This window comes from Dasypus novemcinctus, chromosome 20 (genome assembly GCF_030445035.2).
Source record: "Dasypus novemcinctus isolate mDasNov1 chromosome 20, mDasNov1.1.hap2, whole genome shotgun sequence".
NCBI classification, from domain to species: Eukaryota; Metazoa; Chordata; class Mammalia; order Cingulata; family Dasypodidae; genus Dasypus; species Dasypus novemcinctus.
In genome coordinates this window covers 19,592,590-19,607,347 of record NC_080692.1, presented here as the reverse complement: position 1 = coordinate 19,607,347, position 14,758 = coordinate 19,592,590, and the positions used below count along the sequence as shown (strand labels likewise).

At 42.5% G+C, this 14,758-nt stretch overlaps 1 protein-coding gene across 24 annotated transcripts in view; it reads left to right on the top strand.

Moving 5' to 3' along the window:
• The first annotated feature begins 11,680 nt into the window (after positions 1 to 11,680).
• ERC1 (ELKS/RAB6-interacting/CAST family member 1) overlaps positions 11,681 to 14,758 on the top strand; it is a 661,999-nt gene continuing 658,921 nt past the window's right edge. For 14 of the 24 annotated variants that reach the window (XR_011646640.1, XR_011646637.1, XR_011646639.1 and 11 more), the window contains exon 1: positions 11,681 to 11,847. The gene's annotated coding sequence lies outside the window, so the exon portion shown is untranslated. Of the gene's footprint in view, positions 11,971 to 14,758 lie in introns of all 24 variants that reach the window. The other 10 variants (XR_011646636.1, XR_011646641.1, XM_058282521.2 and 7 more) reach the window with 4 other exon arrangements.

Here is a 14,758-nt window from a genome sequence, read left to right as displayed (position 1 = left end):
TCCACATAAACTGGTAACAAAGCTCTCCTTTTGTTTATCTGAAAATGTCTTAATTTTTTGCCCTTAATCTTAGAAGATTGTTTTACTTAGTACACAATTCTAATATGACAGCTATTTTCTCTCAGCACTTGAAGATATTACTCTTTTTGTTCTTCTTGGTGTGTTGGCAAGTCTGCCATCTGTCTAATTATTACTTCTTAGGAAAAAGTAAGGTGATCTTTTATTTGGTGGATTTTAACATGTATTCTTTGTCTTTTATTTTCTCATTTTTAATACAATCTATTCAGATTGGATTTTTTTACTTATCCTGCTTATTATTTTTTAAAAGATTTATTTATTTATTTCTGCTCCCCTCTCCCCCCCCCCCCGCATTGTTTACACTTGCTGTGTCTGTCTGTCTTCCTTGCTTTCTTTAGGAGGCAGTGGGAACTGAAGCCAGGACCTCAGATGTGGGGGTAAGGTGCCTAATTGCTTGAGTCACCTTCATTCCCTGAATTGTTGAGACTCTCATTGTGTTTTTCTTCTTGTCTCCTGTTGCATTGTCTGATTGCATCAGTTTGCTGCGCCTGCCCAACGCACCAGCCCACTGTCTTCTTTAGGAGGCACTGGGAGCCGAAACAGGGACCTCCCATGTGGTAAGTGGGAGCTCAATCACTTGCGCCACATCCAATTCACTGATTATTATTCTTTGTGATCTGTGGATTCATGTCTTTTATCAGTTTGCGAAGTCCTTGCCCATTATCTGTTTGAATATTAGCTTTCCTCCATTCTTTCTATTTTCCTGAGACTCTGAATAAATTTAAATGAGAAAACTGCTTTTTCTGTACTCCATGTCTTTAAATCTGTCATATTTTCATCTCATCATCTTTCTGTTCAGCATTCTCGGTAATAACTTCAGCTGTATCTTTTACTTCATTTGTTCTTCAAATGCGTCTGATGTGTCTATTAACTTTTTTTTTATTTTAAATTTTAATTTTTTAATTTATTGAAGTATATCACTCATACATAAACATACATAAACAATAAGTGTATATTGGGAAGTGGATTTGGCTCAACTGATAGAGCGTCCACCTACCATATGGGAGGTCCAGGGTTCAAACTCAGGGCCTCCTGGCCCATGTGGTGAGCTGGCCCTCGTGCAGTGCTGATGTGCGTAAGGAGTGCTGTGCCACGTTGGGGTGTTCCCTGCATAGGGGAGCCGCACGTGCAAGGAGTGCGTCCCCACAAGGAGAGCTGCTCTGTGCGAAAAAAGCGCAGCCTGCCCAGGAGTGGCGCTGCACACACGGAGAGCTGACACAGCAAGATGACGCAACAAAAAGAGACACATTCCCAGGGCTGCTGACAAGAATGCAAGCAGACACAGAGGAACACACAGCAAATGGACACGAGAGCAGACAATGGCCGGGGGGTGGGGAGGGGACAGAAATTTTTAAGAAAAGAACATATTTAAAAAAACAATAAGTATATAATAATAGTTGTGAACTTACAAAACAAACATATATAATATCATACAGGATTCTTATAATTCACCCTACCACTAATAACTTGCATTGTTTTTAAACCTTTTTAATGATTAAAGAGCATTGTCAAAATATTACTACTAAACAAAGTATTTTCCCCCCAACCAATCCTATTATTATTATCTTTATATCATTTATATATGAACATACATAAACAATTAAGTGTATAGTAAAAGTTGTGAACTTACAAAGCAAACACGCATAACATCATACACGGGTCCCATACATCAACCCTCCACCAACACCTTGCATTGTCATGAGACATTTGTTACAAATGATGAAAGAATATTGTCAAAATCTTATTACTAATCATAGTCCTTATCTTACATTTGGTGTGTTTTTCCCCCAACCCACCCTATTATTATTTTTTAATATATATTTTTATGAAGAAGTTGTAAACTTATAAAACAATCATGCACATGTGCAGAATTCCCAAACAACACCCCTCCATCAACACACCACAATGTGGTGTGTCATTTGCTACAGATAAAATAATATCATCTGATTGTTACCATGTCGATAGTGTATATTTGGCTCACATTTTCCATACTGCCTCAGTATCAACACATCTTTTGCATAGATGCAAGAATATTATATTACTACTAACCACAGTCAGTAGGTCACTCCAGATGTATTTTTTCCATGCTTCTCCACATTCCCAACACCCTGCAGTAGTGATATACATTTGCTCTAGCTAAGAAAGGACACTCTTGCATCTGTACCATCAACCACCATTCTCATTCACCTCTTGGTTTTCTGTGGTATCCATTCCTAGATTATTCTCTGGCAATCTGTCAATTGGCATTTACATAACTAAACTAACATTTTCAGTCACATCCCCATTTATAAACTAGCTGTTACTCACTGTGTGTTACCATCCACTCTATACATATCCACACTTTTACAGTAAAGTTAATTAAAACTTCTACGTACATTAAACACTGTAGTCAACTCAGTCCTCCTCTTATCTCCTTAAGAATCCACCACCTACCACCAGGTCTTGAAGATATTTTCCAATAATTTCTTCTAGAAGTTTTATGGTTTTTGGTTTTTAGTTTTTTGATCCATTTTGAGTTAATTTTTGGATAAGGTGTGAGATAGGGGTCCTCTTTCCTTCTTTCAGCTATGGATATCCAATTTTTTCAACACCATTTGTTGAATAGTTTGTTCTGCCCAAGCTATGTACATGTCACAGGCTAGTCAAAAATCACTTTATCATACCTGTGAGAGTCTATTTCTGAACCATAATTTGGTTCCATTGGTCTATTGTGTCTGTCTTTAGGCCAGCACCATGTTGTTTTACCACTATAGGTAGGTATTGTGTTTTAAAATCTGGAGATGAGGGTTCACTTTTCCTTTTTATGATGTTTCTGGCTATTTAGGACTCCTTACCCTTCCAAATAAATTTTATGATCATGTTTTCAATCTTTTCTTTAATGCTGGTGGAATTTTTATTGGGATTGCATTACATCTGCATATCAATTTGAGTAGAAGTGACATCTTAATGATATTTAGTCTTCCAATCGATGAGCATGGAATGTTCTTCAGTTATTTAGGGCTTTTTTGATTTGTTTTAACATTGAGTTGCAGTTTTCTGAATACAAGTGCTTTACATTACTGGTTAAGTTTATTCCTAAATATTTGGGTTTTATCTGCCTTATTTTATTTTTACCACTCTTTTGACACTTTTCATTACTTTTACTGGTATAATCTTCATTTCTAAACTCTCTTCTGAGTCTCACTCCTGTCTTTTCTTTTCAGGCTGTAGCACACCCTTTAGCATTTCCTGAAAAACCAGTCTCTTGGCTACAAACCCTCTCAGTTTCTCTTTATCTGTGAATATTCTAAACTTGCCCTCATTTTTGAAAGACAATCGTGCCAGATATAAGATTCTTGGCTGTAAGTTTTTCACTTGCAATATCTTAAATACATCATACCACTGTCTTCTTGCCTCCATGGCTTCTGATGAGAAATTATTAGCCTTTAATCACATTGGGTATTCCTTATATATTATGAGTTGCTTTTTTCTTGCTGCTTTCAGAATTGGCATTTGACATTCGGATTAGTATGTGTCTTGCAGTGGGTCTATTCAGATTTTTTGGATGGGACTATGTTGTATTTCTTCCACATGGATATCCATGTCCTTCGATAGGGGTGGGAAATTTTCTACCATTATTTCTTCAAATATTCCTTCTGCCCCTTCTGGGACACCCATGACATGTATGTTTGCACATTTCTTGCTGTCATTTAGTTCCCTGACACCTTGTTCAGTTTTTTCCAGTCTTTTCTCCATCTGTTCTTTTGTATGTTTGCTTTCAGAGGTCATTTCTTCAAGCTCACCAATCCTTTCTTCTACCGCCTCAAATCTGCTATTATGTGATTTCAGTGTATTTTTAAAAAAGATTTATTTACTTATTTCTCCCCCTCCCACCATTGTCTGCTTTCTGTGTCCCTTCACTGTGTTCTTCTGTGTCTGCTCGTATTTCATCAGGCGGCTCTGGAAACCAATCCTGGGACCTTCCAGAGTGGGAGAGAGGTGATCATTCTCTTGTGCCACCTCAGTTCCCTGGCCTGCTGCATCTCATTATTTCTCTTCTGTGTCTCTTTTTGTTGTGTCATTTTGCTGCTCCAGTTCTCTGAGTGGGATAGTACTCCTGCACGGGCCAGTATTCCCCACAGGTCAGCACTCTGCATGGGCCAGCTCCACACATGGGCTGGCTTGCCTTCATCAGGAGGCCCTGGGCATCAAACCCTGGACTTTGTATTTGGTAGATGGGAGCCCAATTGCTTGAGCCACATCTGCTTCCCCAGTGTATTTTTAATTTCATTTATTGTGCCTTTCATTCCCATAAGACCTACTATTTTTCTGTGTATGCTTCCAAATTCTTCTTGTGCTCATCCAATGTCTTCTTAATATCTTTAATCTCTTTAGACATCTCATTGAATTTATTATGGAGATTTGTTTGAATATCTATGATTTCAGTTGTCTCAACTTCTTTGTCATCTGGAGGCTTTCCTTGTTCCTTTATCTGGGCCATATCTTCCTGTTTCTTGGTGTGGATTGTAATTTTTGGTTGGTGTCTTGGCATCTGGCTTACTAGAAGTATTTATTCTGTGTGCAGTTTCTCTTTAGGGTTTTCTGCCCTTTCTCTCTTGCTGGTTGTACAGTAGGAGCCAAGGAAATATTTGGTGCTGTAGGATGTGGAAGCTCAAGCTGCCCTCACTGCCTCAGGGACCAACACAGCATCTCCCACCTTTCTCCTCTGCCTGGGGTAGGGACAGAGCCACAGCTGTAATACTCTTTCTCACCTGCCTAGGGCAGGGACGGAGCTGCAGGTATGGGCAATCTATGCCATGTGGGTCCAAAATTACTGTAGTCATTTTATGTGCCTGCAAAATGTACCTGCAGTTACTCAGAGAGGCTGGTGCAGGGTCCACTGGCTTCCTCCCTGCTCGAGGTGGGGCTGAAGCCTAGGCTAGGGTGAAAGAAGTTCATTTGAGTGAAAGAAACTGGTCCCTACCATCACTGTGATTTTTAGTCAGCTGGCTTCCTCTTATGCTGGGGGCAGAGTCAAAATGGTGGCTACCAGCCTTTTTCCAGCTTGGACAGGTTCAAAGTTTAGCTGTTCTTAGGGTTATGCTTTAGCCAGCTGTAGCAGTTTGATATGGTTATGAATTCCAAAAATAGATATTGGATAAAGTTTGTAATCTGGTCTGTACCTGGGGGTGATTAAGTTTTGATTAGGGCTTTGATTGGGCCAACTCATTAGGGTGTTGAGTTCCCACTACTTGTGGTGAAAGGCATGGCAAAAGACAAGAGTTGGAGGGTTTTTGATGTTGGAGTTTGATGTTGAAGTCTTAAGCTGGAGCCCCGGGATGTAAGCTCATAGAGGAAAGAGAAGCAAGCCCCAGGAAAAGAGGAAACCTGAGCCCAGGAAGAAGCAAGCCCTGGGAAGAGAGGAATCCTAAACCCAGAGAGAAGACAGACCCTGGAAGAGAAGAACCCAGGAAGCCTGAACCCTCGCAGATATCTGCAGCCATCTTGCTCCAACACGTGAAAATAGATTTTGGTGGGGGAAGTAACCTATGCTTTATGGCCTGGTATCTGTAAGCTCCTACCCCAAATAAATACCCTTTATAAAGGCATCAGCACCCCTTTGGCTGACTAATGCACCAGCCGAATTTACTAATCAGTAGCTGAAGTCGGTGGCTAACAGTCTCTTCCTTCCCTGTGTTTGGGAAATGGAGTTTCCAATTCCAGAGTCGGATGATCACTGGCTTGCGCAGTGTGGCCTGTATTTTCCTGGAGAGGCTGACACAGGTCCCGCCAGCTTCCTCTTGCCAGAGGTGGGGCTGGGGCTTAGGCTAGAACTCCAATCTCATCTTGCTGCTCCCTACCAGTACTGTGATTTTCAGTCTGCACTGCTTCCCCTCATGCCGGTAGTGGAGTTAAAATGGCGGCTATTGGCCTTTTACTGACTTGGACAGGTTCAAACTTTAGTTGTTCTTAGGATTATACTTTAGCCCACAGAATTTACTAATCAGTAGCTGAAGTTGGTGCCCAATTGTCTCTTCCTCCCCCATTTTTGGTAAGTGGAGCTTCCAATTTCAGCCACAGAATAGCTCCAGACACAGCTTGTGCTCCCAGTGGAGGATGGGCACTGGCCTCTGGGGTGTGGAGTGCTCTACTTACAAATCTTCTCTGCAGATGGGAGTCTCCTCCTTCCTTTCTGTCAAGGATGTTGCAGGATGCTCTTCTGGTCTCATGGAGCCCCCAAACAGGTGCTTTAGACAGCTCTTGTCTATTACTAACTACCCTGTAGCATGAGCTGTCTCTAGGTGTTCCATACTCTGCTGCCATCTTGCTGGTTGTCCAACTGTCCATCTTTTTTATTGTAACCACCCTAAAGGGTATGAAGTGATATCTCATTGTTTCCCCACCCCCCCCAGATGGCTCCGTTGTCCGGTTGCTCATTGTCTGCTCTTGTTTTTTTCTCATTGTGTATTTGTTTTTTCTTTAGGAGGCACCAGGAACCAAACCCAGGACCTCCCATGTGGGAGGTGGGTACTCAACTGCTTGAGGCACAGCAGCTCCCTGTTCGTTTTGCTTGTTGTCTGCATGTTGTTTTTGCTCATCGTTTATGCTCATTGTCTGCTTGATTTTGCTTGGTGTCTACTCATTGTTTTTCTTCTTTAGGAGGCACCTTGAGCTGAAACTTGTAACTTTGTAATATGTTTTTTAAAAAGATTTATTCCTCCCTATCCCCTTGTTGTTTGCATTTACAGTGTTTATTCGTTGTGTGCTCATCTTCCTTTTAGGAGACACTGGCAACTGAACCCGGGACCTCCCATGTGGGAGTGAGGCACCTAATCACTTGAACCACCTCTACTCCCTGCTGTGTTGGGTCTTTCATTATGTTTTCCTCTTTTGTGTCTCTTGGTGCATCATCGTATTACTTCAGCTTTCTGCACTAGCCCATCATGCCAGCCTGTCATGCCAGCTTGCTGTCTTGCTCATCTTTTCTAGTAGGCACCAGGAACCAAACCAGGACTTCCCATGTGATAGGTGGGAGCTCAACTGCTTGAGCCATATCCACTTCCCTGTAATATATTTGTTTTTGTTAAAGCTGTTTCATGCTCCACTGACTTTATTGTTCTCCCTCTCCTCCTCTCCCCCAGCCTGCTGTTTTTGCTGTGTCCATTCACTGCGTGATCTTCTGTATTTATTACTTTTTGTCTTCTCTTCTTGTCTTTCTCCTCTAGGATTTACTGGGACTTGATCCTGGGGACCTCTGATGTGGAGAGAGGTTCCCTGTTAATTGTGCCACCTCAGTTCCTGGTTTCTCCTGCACTTCACCTTGACTCTCCCCTTTGTCTCTCTTTTGTTGCATCATCATCTTGCTGCGTGACTCACTTGCGTGGGCACTGGCTTGCCGAGCAGGCACTGGCTCACCACATGGGTACTCACATGGGCAGTTGGCTTGCCACACGGGCACTTGGCTGTGTGGGCACTGGTTCACTGTGTGTGCCCTGGCTCACTATGTGGGCACTCACGTGGGCACTTAGCTCCCCACGTGGGTACTTGGCTCACTGCATGAGCACTGGCTTGCCATGTGGGCACAGGCTCACCATGTGGGCACTCACATGGGCAATCAAATTGCCACGCAGGCACTTGGCTTGCTATGTGGGCACCCACATGGGCAGTTGTCTTGTGCAGGCACTCAGCTCAGCAGGCACGCACTCAGCTTGCCATGTGGGCACTGGCTTGCTGTGCCGGCACGCTTTCTCTTCTTTTTTACCAGGACCCAGGGATCTAACTCAGGTCCTTCCATATGGTAGGTGGAGGCCTTATCACATGAGGCACATCCGCTTCCCTATAATATGTTTTGAAACCTAGAAGAAGTAAGAGTCTTAAAACTCTGTTCTTCTTCAAGATTTCTTTGGCTATTCCAGGTTCCTTATATTTTCAGATGAGTTTTAGGACCAGTTTGTCAATTTCTGCAAAAAATGGCAGCTAGATTTTGATAGGATTGCATTTAATCTGTAGATCAATTTGGGAAGTATTGGTATTTTAAAAATATTAAGTCTTCTGCTACTATTTTTTGATTTATTAACTCCTAAGATTGGTGATGATTTAGCTTACTTACAAATCCAATAGCTTACAGTCTATACTCCATTTTTCTCATATGTCCCAATAATTTCATCTTGAGCATTTCCTCCTTCATCATTAGATCCTGTCTGGGATCATGAATTGCTTTTGATTGTTATTATCACCTTAACCTCTCCCTCTCTCTTTTTTCCAATTGTGGAAACATGTATACAACATGACTTTCTCATCACAATCACTCCAAAACATAAAATTCAGTGGAATTAATCACACTCACAATGGTGTGCTAGCCTCACCATTTCTTGCCAATACTTTCCTCTCTCAGTTTGCTATGCTACTATGACAAATGCAACACAATGGGTTGGCTTAAACAATGGGAATTAAATGGCTCACAGTTTTGAGGCTGGGAGAAGTCCAAAATTGAGGCATCAGCAAGGTGATGGTTTCTCCTCCTCTGTAACATTCAGCGATCTTTGGGGTTCCTCAGTTTGCATCTTCTTTTCCAGTCACACGGTGATGCCCTCTCCATTGCACTCTGAATTTTGCTGACTTCTGGCCTTTGCTTCCTCCTTGTGACTTTCTCTCTTTATGTCTGGATTTCTTGTTTATAAAGGACTCTAGTAATCTGGACTAACCTCATTCAGTTGGGCCACAGATGAATTAAAGTAACATCTTTAAGGGATCCTATTTACAATGGGTTCACACCTACAGGAAAGTGGATTGAGACCAAGAACTTGCCTAAATTTGGGTACATAATTCAGTCCACCATGTTTGCTATCACCCCAAACAGAAACCCTGCATCCATTATGCATTAATTACCTTTTTTCCTCCCTCCCCTCCCCCCCTGGCAACTCATACTCTGTCTCTGTTTATTTGCACACTTCTATTTCATACCAGTGGAATCATACAATATCTGTCCCTCTGTGTCTGAATTATTTCAGCCAACATGTGATTTTATAATTTTGGCAATTTTATTTTTAATTTCAAGATCTACTTTTTATTCTTGGATTGTTACTTCATCACAGGTGTTATTCTTGTTTCATAAATCATAGAGGTGATACAAATCAGATTTTTTTTTTCTGCGAAGGACCTGTTTTCTCTATGGTCCCATTTTCTGTTTATATTCCATTGATCCTATGTTGGGGGTTCCCTTACATAGCTAATGATCCCGGGTTGATCATATGATCCTGTTCATATTTAAGATAAGTCACTTGGAGTGCTGATTAGAAGTCTTGTCATCTTGGGTGGATCTTGTCAACTTAAGCGCCATCACGTGGTAGGAAACTAGCTATTGTACCAGAATGAAGAATGCTTTACTCTTTGGCATTAACACTTAAAATAGGTGTCCAAGTCCTCCCCAAAGAATCTAAGAACATTTGATTTTTAACCTGGGACAAATGTTTGGCTACTTTATCTGAGGTATAGGGAGGGTTATGCAGGTCCATATCCAGATGTTTATTTAGTCTCTGCTTTCAGCCCTGCTTTTTCCTTTTCTGTCTTGTCTATACTTCCAAATGTCAAGCTCTCGAAAACATTTTTATGCAGTAAGTGCCCTTCCTTGGCTGCAGTACCCACTCTATATTATGGTTCCTCTGCTTTGCTTGGTCAGATCATACTCACTTTCTGTATGTTAAGATTTTTAAAAAAAATTGCTCTCTTCTGATGGTCATCTTCTCATTTTCTATTTTATATAGGTTTGTATCAGTTTTATGCCTTAATATCATTTTAATGGGATCTCAGGAGGAAGAGGCAATAAATGCATCGACTCAGATAGCCAGTTTTAATAAAAAATCCTAAATGTAGATTTAAAAAAGATATTTGGGGTAGGGTAGTAGAAAAAACAACTAGTGCAGTGGCAAAATTTAATAAAAATAAAAATCCGAGTTTATGATAAGACAGTATCCCCATACATAATTTAGTACTTATTTCTTAATTCTCCAGATCCACATATTTTAGGGATATGATGGGTCTCAGACATCTAGTACAGGCTTCATTTTACAGTTGAGAAAAGAACCCAGAAGTAAAGTGATTTGTCCAAGGTCACACAAGAAGGCAGTGTCAGAATAGAGACTAGAAAGATTCACTGACTTCGATTTTACTTTTCCTTCTACCTCTGCCCTACTGAGATGAAGAGATGAGGGAAGGGTGAGAAAGGCCTTAGAAAATAGTCAAAGATGGCTTTTCCTGGGTAAAGAGCTGTAATTCCAAGAGAATTAAATATTTTAGGATGATTATTTGGCAGCTCTATAGTCTCCATCTTTGGCAGCACACAGTCTAAAAATCGGTAGCCATATGTTGGATGTACTGAAGGGGGAGACTGAACAGCAGGGACAGGAACTGCAAAGATCCAAGTGTGTGGTGATCCTGGATGGGAACAATTAGAAAGCCTGGGCAGGATGAAAAAGTAGAATTTGGTGAGTGATTGAGGAGAGATGGGAAATGTTAATGAGATTAAAAGGGTCAGTAAAGTGGTTAATTTGGGGATGGGGTGAGGAAAGGGGTAAAATGGTGACCTTTAACTCTTCTCACCTTAATGGCATTTAAATCTATTTTAATAAACACTGGGAATAATAAAATTCCTACCATCCTTTCTTTCCTGATTCTGAGGTAGGGATTAATCTTTAAATTAATGGCTGCAGCTACCCTCTTTGCATGGCTCCGACAAAAAAAAACAAAAAACGATTGCGATTCTGTACAACAAAATAGGGTTGTATTAAATAATGTACCGATTGTCTGGTAGAAGCGCCGAGCTGTTGGGAGGACTAAATAAAACTGTTAACATAGCACATTATTTGGTACATCACAGGGCCTTAAAGTGGACATAATTTCCGCCAGTGCGCTCGTCTCCTTCCCAGGCATAATCCCTAGGAAAAACGGCGTACACTGGTGTGGATCTGCGGTGCCCAAGTTAGATTCCTAGAGCCGTGAGGACAGCTCCAAATTTCTCACATCTTATTACTACCTCCCGCGACCACACTTTGCAAAAGCCAAGGCAATTAAGTAAAGCCAGTGGGGGAAAAAAAAATCCAACTTTCCTTGGATAAAGCGTGCCCACCTCATAAGTGGGGGCGCATCCGTGAACCAACTGACGATCTTAGCTCTACTCCCCAGGCGGTGGCGGCGGCGGTCCCGGGGTTTGCGTAACCGGCCCCGCGGAGGAGGGGCTGGGGCGACTCCAAGGTCTGGAAAAGACTTCCACTCTCCGGCTTCCAGGCCATCTACTTCCTACGGCAAGCAGAAGGAGACAAACGCCGCCTCTCCGCACTCCCACTACCGTCTTTTCCCAAAGCCGGGAAGACGTGGGTAGGGCGTGTGTAAGCTCGTACGCTCCGCGCCCGTTACTCTGTCTCGGCGCCGAGGTCCCGCCGTAGCCCTGAGTCACCCCGGCTTCTCCTCCCCCTAACCCACCTTCCCCGGAAAGACGCCACAGGCCTGCAGGCTGCCGGGTCCCGCTCCCAGGAAAGTGAGGAGGTAGCCGGGAGGGGAGGAGAAGCTCCGGGCGCCTCGCAGCCGGGGGCCTGGGGGCGGGGCTAGGTGTCTCGCGCAGGGGGCGGGGCGCGGTGACGTCGACGGGCGCCGGGGCCGGGCCGTGGCTGTGGTGGCGGCGGCGGCGGTAGTGGCGGCAGTGGTGTAGGCGGCGGTGTCCGAGCTCGGGCAGCAGCGGCGGCAGCAGCTAGCAGGGGGCTGAGACGGCCTTGGCGGTGGCATCTGGGAAGTCAGGTGGGACCTAGAGCTTCCTGCCTGTCGCTCGCGCTGAGGCTTTTGCCCCTTCTTACCCGGCTTCTTCCGCACGGCCCTGACCAGGGCAGGGCAGCGCGCCCCCGGGGAGGGGTGGAGCTGTAGGTGAGGCTTCAGGACCCCTTCCCCCGCCTCTCCCTCCGGGGGGGATGGGAAAGTCCGGGGAGGGGCGGACCCCACCCTAACTACCCCCGGCCCACCGGCGGGCTCCCCCCAGCCCACCGGCGGGCTCCACCCAGCCGAGCTCCGGGATTGGGCGGGCGCTGAGAAGATGGATGTGGAGAACCCGGGGCCGGAGGTGGGAGGTGGGGGCTCTGGGCGCTTGGAGAACGGAGGGTGGAGGGTTTAAGAGGTGTGTTGTTGCTGCTGAGGAAGACGGAGGAATTGGGGAGCCATGAGCTTGGGTGAATCTGTGGGTTAAGTTGATCGCTGTGAAATATTGAAGGTGAGGATTTTTTTTTTTTTTTTTTTTTGGTGTGTTGTATGTGTGTGAAATGGTGAGATGGGAGATGAAGGGTTGTATTTCAAAAGCAAGATGAGCTGTGCAGGTTGCCTCTGAGGCAGTTGGAAAAGCTATTGCAGTGGATCTCACGTTTCTACTTGAGGGTTTTGGTTATTTTTCTCTTTTTCTCCTTGTGGGAATGGGTGGGGGGAGGGATCAGGAGGGACGAGAAGCCCTTTGCTTTGGCTTGGGGTGGGTAACTAGTGAGTGGGGAGGGAGCTGAAGTTTTACACCCAAGTAGAGTGAGATCTTGGGTTAGACAACTTCACTCTGGCAGCAACCATTAGGGAATAGGTCGCATTACACGTCGATCCTTAAAGGTGTTGTCATCCATTCTTTTTTCTGTGTCTAAATGATCTCTTTATGCTACCTTATTTACAGGCCTTAACCTGGCCCCTTAAAGAAGGCCTGAGAATCTGACGGTTGCTTTGGAAGACACGTTTTTGAGTAATAGTTGCAGGTGGTTTTGGTTGAGTGCCTTGAGTGAAAAAAATTAACAATTTGAACAGTTCTGTGAGAGTTAATTATATGAAAAATGCTTAAAGATGTTAAAGCACAACTGTCTTACAGATCCTTTTTCAGTAGATTCTTTTTATTTCATAATTGCAGATGTACTTATAGTCTTTAAAATGAAATAGATTTTTAAAAAATTGGGACACACATGATAACATGGATGAATCTTGAAGACATGCTAAGTGATATAATCCAGACATAAAAGGACAAATATTGCATGGTTTCGCCAATATGAACTAAATATGAAGAATAAACGCATAGAGTTAAAACCTAGAGTACATGTTATTAGGAGATAGGAGGGCTGAGAAGGAGTACTGATGATTAATGTGTGTAGAAGTTTTAATTACTGTAAAAGTGTGGGAATGGGTAGAGTTGATGGTAACGCATAATGTGAATAGAACTACTTCAGCTGGTTTATCAATGGGATTGTGGCGGAAAAGGGTAGTGTAGGGATATAAATGTCAGTTGAAAGAAAGCTAGAGAATAATCTAGGGACGAATAACACAGTGAACCCAGAGGTGGATGAGAATTGTGGTTAATAGTACAAATGCAAGAATGTCTTTCTGTGAACTAGAACGGATTTATGTCACTATTGTGGGGAGATGGGAATGTGGAGAAGCATGGGAGAAACACAGTGTAACTTATGGGCTATAGTTAACAGCAGTACTGTAATATTCTTAATTTTCTTGCATCAGTGCCAAAGATGTCCTGTGTTATCAATAGGGGGGTATGGAAAAAATATACCAGATTACACTATGGACCATAATTAGTGGTAGTAGTCTGATGATATTACCTCATAATTTGTAACAAGTGTTCAACATCAGTGTGGTGTGTTGGTGAAGGGAATTCCACACATGTGCGTGATGGTTTGTAAGTTCACAACTTTTGTAATAAAAATATATTTTAAAAAATCATATGGCTTTAAATTTTTTAGGTAGGCCCCTCAATTTCTTAGAAATGTTCTTGGAGTGCTTTTAAACTTCTCTTTAGTAACGTTCTAGGACATTGTCACCTTCATGGAGAGATGTTACTAAGGAAATAATGTTCTTCACATCAGTGTTTCACAAGTAAGCACAGTAAATCAGAATCTTTTCTGGACTCCTCCTTCCTGTTAGGTTACAGTATTCCCTAACCTTATTTATAAGTTTTTTTAAAAATTTTTATCATTTAAGCTGTTTCTTGCTCAGAAAACAGGACTTGTGATGGGCATGTATTGTGTAATGGGTGGAATTATGCATGACTCTCAATAATTCATTTATGGAGGAGGAAGAGAAACCATCATGGAATGGAATTTAAGCAGTGACTTTCCCAAGGCTTACCCAATTTATTTGGAAAATAGCCAGAGAAGTGCTTTCTTTTAACCCAAGAGAGAAATATATAGATGAGAGTCAGTAGCTGAAGATTATTGACTTTTCTGCATGCCTACTTCATGAGCAGACACATTATTGTCTTCTAGCAAATACTTCTGCTTGTAGAGACTTATAAGAAACACAAAAGAGAATCTATGATATAATAGTTATTAAGTGAGAAACGATGTGGTCCAATTTATACTTATAAATAAAAGATTTAATTAGCTATATTCAGGCAGGTCAAATTGCAGGTTGATGCATTGAATAGTTTTCATTTTGGGATGGTTACTTAGAGGGAAAAATTAAAATTCACATATATAGTTTTAGCCTTTGAATTGTATTTCGATTGAATTTTGTATGTGTGCAGGGAAGTGCGAATTAAGATACTAGGTGAAACTTTTTTGTATGTACTGCTAAAATGACATTTGCATGGCTGAGAGTGGGATGTGATTCTTCCTTTGTGGGAATGAGATCATATGATTTGGGGGGAGGTCTAAGGTAGAAGCGACCTATTTCTGTTTTGAATTCC